The following is a 12,006-nucleotide window of genomic DNA, read 5'->3' as shown; positions in this document are numbered from 1 at the left end:
AAATTCCAGTTTCAAGAAAATTCGCAAACCCTCGGGGAAATAACGTCGCTAACTAATCGCTGATTTCTGTATTGTTTGCGATTCATTGAATTCGTATCCTGTCAATTTTCCCGGAGAATTTTCCGCAAGTGTCGTCACCGTGTCGTATATATACGGATATTCCGAGAAATGCTCGGCAATTATTCTCCGCTCGTTTCTCATTCCCGTACAAATTTATCGCCCGATTCATCCCCTGCAATTTGAACAGATGTTGAAACCACGTATTATACGTACCTACGTACTACAAAAGCGATGACGCGATACAGAAGTTCACTGCAGCTTGCAATATAGGTATACATGATTGCAAAAATTCCACCCACGTGGCCGTGCAGCGAAGCCGATGGATATTGCCGATGCATCGATCAGTTATACGTACACGTGCAATATATAATAAATTCGCTTCAGAAAGTCGCGTGTGGTTTTACCCGTGCGGCCAATTGCTTCCATCAACGTAGTTCGCAGACCGACATTGAATAATATATTTGATGCACTTGCCTCAGCTGATTGAACCTGATCGCTGCTGTCTATTTGAAATTGCTATTTTTCCAATTTGATCTAATCAAATGGCAGATAGCTTGGAGCAGCGATGAACGAGTACTTATCTATCATCCGTGTTATATCCGTTGATGTAACAACTCGAGAACTTGAACTTGAGATCGAATAAAATTTATCACTCTTATGACGTTTTCGCGCTATTTCTGGACTCTGAAGACCGCGGAAGCTATTCAGATATCGCTGGATAATTTACTCCGCATTTCTTATCCCGCTTCGTACTCCACGCATTACGAAACGAACCTCCACCCCCTCTGAAGTCCCTAATTTCCAGGCATACCAAAAATTTAACCAGATTTTTCAAACAACTTCGAAACTTCGGGCATTTCTCAATTTCGCGGTGTTGAACCCGAGTCGAATCACCTCGCGGGCTTCGGAAGGGTAAGAATTCGTCTTTCCAAAGGAGTATTATTGCCTCGTCAACCCCTCGATCCGCGATCTGTTTGAAATTTTTTACCACTTCTGGTGCTCCGCTTGCGATTCTCCAATAATCTACCCTTTTTCGTTTTTTTTATTCTCTCCTTCTTCAAAATTTAGTTATACAGATTGAAAAATAAATCGGCCCGAGACACGTGGCAGCTGAACCAGATACCCGTTTGAGTAATTTCGGTCAAACTTGTCGCCAAAGTAGGAAATGTGGTTCGGGTTGATGTATCACTGAAACGCAAATCTCCGGCTCTGAACTACTCGCGTAGTCTCCTCACGGACGAATATTTTTTCAACATATGTAAAAATTAAATTTCAAAAAGGTGTATTTTAGCGACGCCCTGCCGGAAACCGCGGGAACACATTCAAGTAGGTTCCGTGTGTAAACGAGTGTTGGATTCATCCGATGTTAAACCGGGTTTCGAGTGACGTGTGAAATATGACAGCATATGACTCTCTCCTCTCTACCTGTGATTCAGCCTACCTCTCGAATGATAACATCTCGTTAAAAGTCATCACTACATTACTGCCGTCTCTTTCTCTCTTTCTCTCTCTCCTTCTCGTGTTACTGCTTCAATAAATATTACGACTTTTATTTATAAATACATAAACAAAGTTTTTACGGATCAAAACGTCGCCGTTAGCGTAAACACTACTAGATTTTTTAGCTTGTATAATAAATTAACACTGTTTATTACGCATACATTATATACATAGATATATATTTATTATACAAGGAGGGCGACAAACTTTGCGGTTATTTTTTTCTCTTCCAAGTTGTTATAGGTTTTTTAAAATATCTCATCAAATCATTGACATTGACAAGTTAATTCACGTAAATACACCGAACTTTCGTGCGAATACGATTTACTAATAAAAAAAAAAAATGATATTTAAGTACAGTGAAAAGTTGAGCCGCACATTATTTTATGGAAACAGTTTTTTCCGCTACATTTCTAATCCAACGTACCTTAGCGGATTCACTTTAGTATGAAGAAGTGCCGGTGCCGGTGACGTATATATATATACAGCATCCGGCTAATTTGGCGGAAACCGGAATGTAAAAGCTTTTGACTTAGAGAAGGGGAAACGGCGTCGGTTATATATAAAGTCAGCGTTGTACCTATTATACGGTAGCAGAAGATGTGCTTCGTGTAATAAAAAGTAAATACGGGGATTCATGAGAGCGTGAGTCCATCCGTAATACCCGAAGTTGTCCGATGTGGCAGAGCTTATTTGAACGAGCGAGCTCATTTGAAGAAACAGAGACAGAAGTAGAAAAAACGAGATTACTCACCTCACAAGTTTTCGCCTGTCATCAAAGCGCCGAGTTTCTGCGAACGAGGAAAAAAAAAACTTTACTTTTCGCGTTGCAAATTACCCTCGGCTTGTATATCCACTGCGGGGATCGCGGTACCACAAGTATCTCGTTATACACATCATACATTAGCACAAGAAAAGTGTTCCCAGGAGAATAAGGAGAGGAGTAAATGGTTGAAAATGAAATATTCCAACGGGGATGAAAGTCATCGCGTTACAGCGCATTGTCGACATTATACATGTGTCTGTGCACCTAATGTATGTACGCCGTGACTCCGGGCTAAAGACCTTTCGCATTAACGTCTCTTGCGAAATGAATAATGAAAATGATTCCCACTTTGTAATCAGCGTATTATTACCGTGGACGGAGGCTCAGTCTAATGGATTTTACTACTTCTTTCACACTTGTATACAATAATTGTTCAACAGGTTGAGGTGAAAAGCTAAAGCACCGAGTATTAAGTTGTTCTTCTTGGATGTGTGTGATTTATTGTTTTTTTTTCTTGCTTTTGTTGCTCGTCCTCTTTCGTTTTTTATCAACTTTCACTCTTTATGCTCGCACTTTTCCTCTCTGCATTCTTGTCTGGAAATTTTATGATTTATATACTTATAATCTGACAGTCAACATTCAACATGCTTCAGCCAGATATTACTTTATTGGACTTGTTTAGTTTTTTAATGGAAAAATTTTAGCTGAGCGATAGTGGAAAAGTAAAGCTTCTTTCTTATTTACGAGAAATTACGTTACATAAATTATGCGGCCCCGTCTCTCCGGATGTTTGATGTTTACCGAACAGCCGCGCTGTTCTGGAAAAAAAAGTAATCCGTTTCCAACGCTGATCGTGAGATTTGATTGGTCTGAACCTCTTCGTTAAGTTAATCGGTAGCATGAAAATTCCTTCAAATCGATGAGCGAAGCTTGAATATCGGTTTACCGCACAAAACGAATTACACTCTCCCGGTAATAAAACGGCAAACTATCGTCTAATTCAGGACACTTTGCAGGTAAATAATTCTCTTAAATTTGTTGAAATGAAATTTTCTTTGCCCCGATCAGAATTTTTGTGACTGAATTGACAAGAGCAGAAAAAAAGTAAGAAATCAATTAAAAACGAAATTCTTTTGATGATGTATCAACAGAAGGAATCCATTGATCAAAATGAGAAATTTCTCCGAGTGCGAAAATTTTCCGAATCGTTGGTCCGTCGACGCTTTCAACGACCTTTCGAGGCTGTGTATCGAATCGACGAAGGCTTGACCCCTCGCAGAGATTTGTCGTAATATTTTCCTCCTCCCCGAATCCACGCATGGCAGCGTCTCTCTTTCTCCTTTCAATTTATCGCAGGTACCTTGCAAAAGTGTGTCACCCAAATATGTGAAAAATAACTCGACAAAGCCGATCCTCCGGTCGATAGAGAAGTTCGTATTATACGCGAAATCGGGAAATATTTCTCTAAAATTTCATCCCTTTCCCTCCGCTCCTACACGACCTACCATTTCTTCATTTTACTCGTTACACTCCCGAATTTCGCAAATAAGTTTCGCGACAGAATACAAAAGTTGTCCGAATTCTAATCGTCTAAGCGATCACATGCCTATAAGCTTCGCTCCGCTAATTATATATCTACTCGTCGATAAATATATCCGTCTTCAATGTGTCTGCAGTCGGGGACGAAATTTAGCGAAATCCTCTACAGCGAATATAACCGCGACGACCACGTGGGCAGAGCTGTATATAAGTAAGTATACGTATATGTATACGTATATACATACGTTATAATGTTCGATCACACGTCAAAACGGCGTCTGCGGTCTCGATTCCGGCGAGACTTTTCAGTCTTGTCTACTGCTGTTTTTTGGCTCATCCTCGAAAATAGTCCGCACACATACGCCCGTCTTCCAAGTTCTTTAAACTTATCTTTTTCTTCTTCATCTTTTCATATAAATAAATATCATCCTACTCTTTTGTCTATCGTATAAGAATCGGTGTATATTTTTTCCGAACTATAGACATGATGTTTTATAAGAATTTTTGCGCAGGTCACAAACGTTTCGACGTCAACGAATGATCATCCCAATTCATCTTGTCGCCGTTCCAGCTATTCGCGGAAAAACAATTCATCCTCGATCAGAATAACCGTAGAAACACAAGCTGTCGTTGCCATCGGGGAATTCTCTCGTCATTTGTAATTAACAGTTTCTCCTTCATTTTTCACGCATCCAAATTTAAAGTACGCAAAAAAATTTCTCCTCACTTTAATCGTTCATTCGTTCCCACATAATATCAACACCTGTAACATTTATCTTATCAAAGTTCGATCTTAAGTCAGTTTGTGTTATACGTATACTCGACTGCGAGATGTTTTTCCTCTCAATATAAAATATGGGAACAAACAAACCTAACGGCACAACTTTTCCCGAGTATTATAGGCATCTAGTAAAACGTGTCAAAGTATTGCGAGAACTTTCGTGGTATAGCTAGGAAAGAATTGATCAGAACCGAGAGAATTGGTGATAATCGAGCTTCAATGGAACGAGGAACAGCAATATAATATGCACGATATAACAAGAAGAGCTTATAATTATACAGTGCAAGAAAACCTAACGCTCTGATGAAGTTTTAATTTATCACATAATTTAGCCATTTACCATACATTTTTTAGTAAATGCCTGCGTATTTAAAAATTCTTCAGCTATCTGCGATCTGTTTCCCGAAGAATTTTTAACTCTACCAAATTTATTTCATTATTATCATTATTATTATTATTTCTCCCTAACCTCGCCTTAATGATGCGGTTGAATGTGGCCGAGGCACACGTGCTTCTCTTGTAATAAACGCAATGCAGTGATAAATGGCGGTGGAGCTTCGCTTCGTTACGCCCACTTGACAGCAGGGCACATTTTCAGCAGAAGCTAAGCCTGGGCGTCACCGTATTGGACGTATTTCTTTGAAACATCCTTTTTCCTCTAATTCATTGTTGTCCATTGTTTTCCTTTCACTTTCTTTTGTAGTCACAGTTTTTATAATATCCTTTCTTCTTTCGCTCTTTTTCTACGCATCGGTTTCATCCTCGTACATTATAGAACTTGAATCGCAACGAAGAAGACTACTCAAACTACCAATTACTCGCATATGGAATAAGACTTTGGACCGAAGTCTCTTCTCATGTTGCCTATAGAATTCCCCGCCATTCGGTGCAAAGTTTGCATTTTTTTGGGAACGTCGAGATAACTCACGTGCGTTGGGATTCTGTGAAATTTGAATCATACAGTATTGGCGTAGAGATTCCGTCTACGAACTTTTCTCATTTTGGGTATACAAGGATTTCTCAAAATTTTACTTCAACGAGTAGAGTTTTTACGAAGAACTTGATTGAATATACTCTTGAAGATATTCGAACACTTCTAATAACGTGGGTGAAGCTAACCAAATGAAAACTACTCTCTCGACTCGCAATAGATCTTTTGCAAAAGTTTTAGAATTCAATTGGCCAGGGAAATTATGTTTTCAGAATAAGAGAGCGTACGACGCAAGTGACTCTAGTGCTTTTCAAAACCGGTCAAAATTTTCGCAAGAAATTAAAAATCGCTAGCCTTAGTAATTATGCAATTTTTAGGGATAAAAAAATCCCGACCGAGAATCAATTCTCCGGAACCTTATTCGACTCATAATTTCCATCTCGGAAATCTTCCAGAAAACAACTAGAATATCGTAGAATCAGCTGCTGAGAAAATAGTCCAAGACTCTTAGGATTAACCGCTGTATTTTTTTCAACAAGTGATTACAGCGTTTTACGACTATTTGCAACCGTCTGCTCTCGTGAGATTACCTCGACATACTAGTGGGTTGATGCAAAATCTATCACAATATTGCGACATGTTATCAGCTAAATGGATTCGCAGTTGACAAAAAAAAAATAAAGAATTTCGATTATCATCTCGTTTATAAAATTTGTAGTTTTTCAAAAACATCATTCAGTAAATGTATTCGTAGCCTCTAATCTCGAGGTTAAGCTTTCTTACCGAGTGTTCAATCCAATTTGAACTGCTCCAGATTGTAATCCGTACTTCGTGATTAATTAGCGAGACATCGCGATGCATTATAGATCAGAGGAAGTTACGCTAATACATCATCGATAGGGTTTACAATTAGTATATGTTATACCTACAATCGATACATAAGTTAATTGATACAGGATATTGCGAAGCGGTAATAAATTTTCAAACACGACCAGGCAAAGGTAATGAAAAAATAAGCAAAAACTCGATGTTAGCGAGTAAAGCTCACGAACAATCGTTCGAGATTGAATTGTGGCTGGAATCGCAAGCTGCTTTTACAGAATGTTGATCCTGCAAACAACCGCGTTTCAACGCACGGCTTTGTCTTTTTAAAAATCGCGTTTACATTCAATGTGAGATCGTCGAGATGAATTTTCATTCCAAATGACAAAGGAATATTAAAAAAGATATTCAACGAGCCCGAAATTCTGAATTGCTTGAACGCGGCTTGTAATAAAAGCAACAAGAGAACATTCGACAAGAATCTACTTCCCCACGGATTAGCGATTTCCAAGCCGTTGTTCATCCCGTTGACATTTTCAAACAGAGCTTTACGAAGACTTCAAGGGTGGATAAAGCTTCAGGAAATCCGGCAGCACGAGCTGCTACTCCGGCAAATGTTTGCAGGGTATGATTAAGCCGACAATGTGGTCGTTTTCCGGCATACCGCTAGTAGGGGTGAACCACCATCCCCGCATCACTTGTTTCATATACAACCCCCCCTCCCAATTGCATGTGTGGTGCATGACATTCGCACACATCCACATCGTAGTCAACAAACTCCGATTGAGGCTTGCGAACAACTGATGAGTTCCTCCCACGAGCTGCCTGAGGAAATGAAATCCCCGTGATAGAGGCTTCGGGCGCAAGACGTCGTATGAATGTCACCGTCATTCCCACATTTGACTCAACTTTCACCCAACATTCGGCCTAGAGTTTTCCCCGAATGGCTTATGGCCGTCGTATGTCCCGATTTGGGCACGCGCTCTCGCGTCGTTCTGTCGTTGAGAGAGATTTCTATTATAGTTGTGCAAATTGCCAAGTTATTGAAACTCGAAGACGAGTCGGGGGTCGCGAAGCGATTCGGGGGAAAAGCCTCCCCCCCCCCCCCCCCCACACCGTTGGTCAGATCACTTTTCTCCTCCGTTGAGGTCAGCCTTCTTCGCGAATTTTTCGGGCTTAAGCTCAGCGGCTTCGGGTCAATCGCGACTGGCGAAATCGGGAATGTTTGAGTCTCAGGGCGGGGGCTGACACTTTGAAAACACTCGATATTCGAGGGCTGTGCAGGGCCGACTATCTGCCTCCGTTTTCGACGCCGCGACGCCACTCGTGACTCGATAAGGCGCTTTAGATTTCGCTGAAATCTTCGCAAATCGCTGATCTGGGACAATGAGAAACTCCGATTTAAGAGATACGTCGTCGTGCATTGATCTTGCCTGAGAAGCTCGTCTAAGCAAAGGCGCGTATTGAGATAAATGTAAAGTTCAGTCGATATAGGGTAACGTAAAAGGCTCGCATTTTTTTGTTCGTTTGGTTTTAGAATTCAATCTTCCAATTTTTATTCCCCCCCTCCAATAAACCCGGGTTTTATGAAATGTTCGTGAAACTTGTGCATATTTTCAATATGTTCAAACGTCCAATTGACCGTAAAGAGTTCTGGAAAAGAGTTCATTTCATCAATCTTCAGGTTCTCGAAATGATTGCCTGGTTTTTCAATTTACATATTTTTTTGAAACGTATATTATTTTCAGTACCTACTCTTGACCGTGGCGTCAAGTTATCTAGCTATATTTTTTTGTGCACAGACTTTTACTTTTATGTCAAAACGTATTAGAAAATAATGGTTTTTACTGTAGGTACTGATGATCAACGTTTGCTCTCTGAGATGTAAAAAGTTGGGATTATTTTGAAAATGCAAACATTTTTTGTCATCTAATTCTTTATTAATTTTTTTCATATACGCGTGTGCTTTTTTTCAATGGGGAATTATAAAACATTTTAGGACTGAAAATTTTTTTTCAGTGTGCTCAAAAACAACGAATGAATTGATATTTTTTTTCACTTTTTTCGAGCCTTGCTTATTGGAAAATAAGAGGATCAGAGAATTACGGAAGTAGATGTGAAATTTTTTGGGCATCATTAAGAGAATGAGGAATTATTGATGATCTTAAGGCTACACAATTTTAGGATTCAAAAACACTTTTGTTCGTTTGTATTTATTCTTTTGCAGGATATTATAATGCAATCGCGTACCGATTAACGATCCATTCCTGGAAGAAATTTTTTTTTCTGGATTCCGCAATAATCAGATGAATAGGAAATTCTGCGGGATGCTGTCGATGTTGTAGACATATATTTGTTAATTTCAAGGAAATAATTCTTTATAGTAAAAATGGAACAAATCTACCTGAGCCGTTTCTTTTACATGTTTCCAGTATATATCGGGCTTTTGTTGAATACCGTAAAATCGGTTATCGCAATCAGGGATATGAAAATCTAAATAACACAGATCCCTGCTCGGTGAGCTTTGTGTACGATAAACTTAACGATATCTTACTCTCGGTGTCTATAAATTACAGCCTGTCAGATACCGTCGCAGAGAGATACCGAAAAAGATAGTTTCATTTTCCGAAACAAAGCTATAAAAATTTTTCCGCAACGGAACGTAGTTTCAATTTTCAATTTAAGTGTTGGCAGAATTCTTCAAAATCTGATGTGAAAAATTCCAGTCACGGTAAATGGAAGCTGTGAAAAATGCGTCAGGCATCTCGGATAGGCTGTAGAGGCACATTGTCAAGGTATACCAACATATTTCTTGCGAGCTTAAGGGCTTCGTAATTTGGTCTCGTTTTTCACGGCGGCAAAAGCCGTTCCTCGAAAATCGGGAATGAGGTGAAGTAAAGTAAATTTCAAACCATTCAAGCCAGTAAACGTATGTTCCGTCTACTTTTTCTCTCTAACGTCTTTTCCGCTGGTAAAAGTTTAACGCAAAAATACGAGCCAAGTTCTAATCGAATTGGCGACGCCAAAGGGATCGAAAATATTCGCAATATTTTTCCCCGAATCTTCGGATCGATGAAAATTAATCGAAAAGAGGATACAGACTGCTTATCGGGTTCCTGTCTTCCCGACAAGTTCTCGTCCTGTATGAATATGGAAAAGGGTTTTTGGGCTCGGTTCAAAGTGGTAATAGCAGATCGCGAATTTCGTTTACGATATATACGTATGCAAGGCCTGGCTGATCAGCCGGATGTTCAAAGAGAGACGAATAAACGGATTGGTTTCAATTCATCCGGATCGCATCCGCCGATGAATTGCAAATTCACAGGGATAATAGCCCCGCCACTTCCGTAAGCAGTTTATGTTAAGGAACGATTGGCGTATACGTGGTTGTGCTATTTCAGACTTTTGCAACGGTGCGCTGCTGCTCGAGTATAGGTACGCAGTTAATAATGGTCCCCGGTGTAAAAGCTCGCCGAGAAGAAGCCGGCGTTTCTCTTCGAAATGAAACGGATCGCTTCAAAGCCGTCCTTTCGCGGATTAGCGTAATGCCAACCGTCAAAGCGGGCGATTTTATGGTGTTTCTCTTCTTCTCTCTAAGACCCTGGGAATTCATGTGTACCGGAAGAAATTTTGCTCAGTCCTCGATTAACATATACCTACTCGTATCGCGATACTTGAGCAGAGAGATTTCATTATTTACGACATTTGTTACGGCTGTGTATGAGAAAGTGAAAGAGCGGTCGTTCCGCTTTTTTTTTTTTTTTGTTTTTTTTTTTCAATCTCATTTTTTTTCGACAGAGAAACGGAAATAGAAGACAAGAAGGGTATACAGTACTCGATCAAGTTTTATCGACAAGAAAATTACTCTTGTAAAAGTAAAGATGAAGGCAAACAAAATAAAATAATAAAAAAAAAAAAAAAAAGAACTTACGTTATAATTTATATTTTTATTCTTTGTTTTTCTTATTTTTCTTATCCTGTATCGAGTATTTACTTATTACTTTTTTTGTCTCTCTGTGCGAGCGCCTGAATAACGATAAATGTTTTGATCATAAGCCAGGCATGTGTTTCACTCGCGTCATTCGACTAAACTCGATAACCTTCGACGATAAACATGGTATCAATCGAGCAGTTGGTCGGGCATGAGTGCCTTTTTGGAGTATAAGTCGAGTTTGTTAAAAGCTTTCTTTTAAAATGGTTCAAGTCAATTGCGATGTGGGTGGTAATAATTCGAGAAATGGCGGTCGTTCGCATTCGGCAGAATTCGTGACGATCGCATTACGTTAGTTTATTTTTTCTCTCTCTCTCCCTCTCTCTCTCTCTCTCTTCTTCGTTTAAACAATGAATAGCGTTTCTAATGTGGAAATTTTTTTAACTTGTATAATTATGATATGTTCCTAGTTGGAGAAAGACTTATTATGGATACACGATAAATAGAATGTATTTGCTAGAGAACAATTTTTGCTTTATATAATCTGTAAATGTCTATAGTCACGACGCGTTACATAAGCCACTTAAGAAATTCCGTTCCACAATTGTTTTGCCAATATACGTGACGAACCAATTAATTTTTTTTCTACACTTGGGTACCGCCTTTCGTATATACAGCGCTGTACTGCGTTGAATGAGAAAAATCGTAAAACAATATAAAAAAGAAAAAGAAAAAGAAAAAGAAAATCAAGAGAGAAAAAAGAAACATGAATAAAAAAGCTAACTGGAATAAATCCAAATTGAGTTTATATAAGTAAATACTTTCAACAATTGCAGCGAGAGCTTATTATTTTCACTCGGAGAAACACCGGAAAAAAACATGACATAAAAATCGAGAATTACACATATCATGAAATTTTTATGCATTATGCAGCAGTAAGGTGTAGATACATAAAAAATTATTCCTCAGACTTCGCGGAGCTGCTAATTCGAACGGTTACTACGTAAGAATTTTAATTGCGTATAAAAACGGTAAATTTTTTGGAACGTTGATTGAATTTCGGAGGATATCGCGCGCCACGTTCGTCACGGTATAAGTACACATATATAAGACAACATCATGGCCAAACCTCGTACAAAAACCGAAGCGATTAGTTATATCGATTACCTACATTTTTCAAATCAATGAATTTATTATTTTGCTTATGCAAACAAGTATTTTTTTCTCGTATAAATGACGCTGATCTGAATTTAATCACGCTGCATAATGCAGGGCTGATTGCCTTGTTTCATTATCGCCCTAAGGGTGAGAAACTGCACAAAATCCACCACCGATTGATTACCAATAACAACCACAATCGGTATTATATACGCTGCACCGTGAACAGTTCTCACTCTGTTTGTGAAAAGAAAACGAGCGACAAGGCTTCGCTGATAATTGCGCGTATATATCGAGCACGCAGTAACTTGCCCTATATTATATCGCAGACCGGAGTGATATCGCGAAAGAACTTCTTTTCTCCACTTCTTCGTCCATAAATTTTCACAAAATTTAACCATTTTAATTAAAATCTATTACAAAGCAAAAAACGAAAAAGAACAACATAATTATAACAAATATATTTGATGAGGATCAAATCCTCGTTACTCACGTTTGTAGTAACGATGCAATGGAAG

The 12,006-nt window shown here is 38.9% G+C and overlaps 1 protein-coding gene across 3 annotated transcripts in view; it reads right to left on the bottom strand.

Annotated features, from left to right (window-relative positions):
- The window catches only part of LOC124415974 (cardioacceleratory peptide receptor-like), a 32,828-nt gene extending 20,831 nt beyond the window's left edge, over window positions 1-11,997 (bottom strand). Inside the window, exon 1 of one of the 3 annotated variants that reach the window (XM_046896749.1) lies at window positions 11,982-11,997. The gene's annotated coding sequence lies outside the window, so the exon portion shown is untranslated. Of the gene's footprint in view, window positions 1-5,115; window positions 5,328-11,981 lie in introns of those variants that run through there. The other 2 variants (XM_046896750.1, XM_046896748.1) reach the window with 2 other exon arrangements.
- Window positions 11,998-12,006: the final 9 nt, after the last annotated feature.

This window comes from Diprion similis, chromosome 2 (genome assembly GCF_021155765.1).
Source record: "Diprion similis isolate iyDipSimi1 chromosome 2, iyDipSimi1.1, whole genome shotgun sequence".
Classification (NCBI taxonomy): Eukaryota; Metazoa; Arthropoda; class Insecta; order Hymenoptera; family Diprionidae; genus Diprion; species Diprion similis.
Note: the sequence above shows the minus strand (reverse complement) of the source record. Positions and strands in the feature narration are given on the sequence as shown.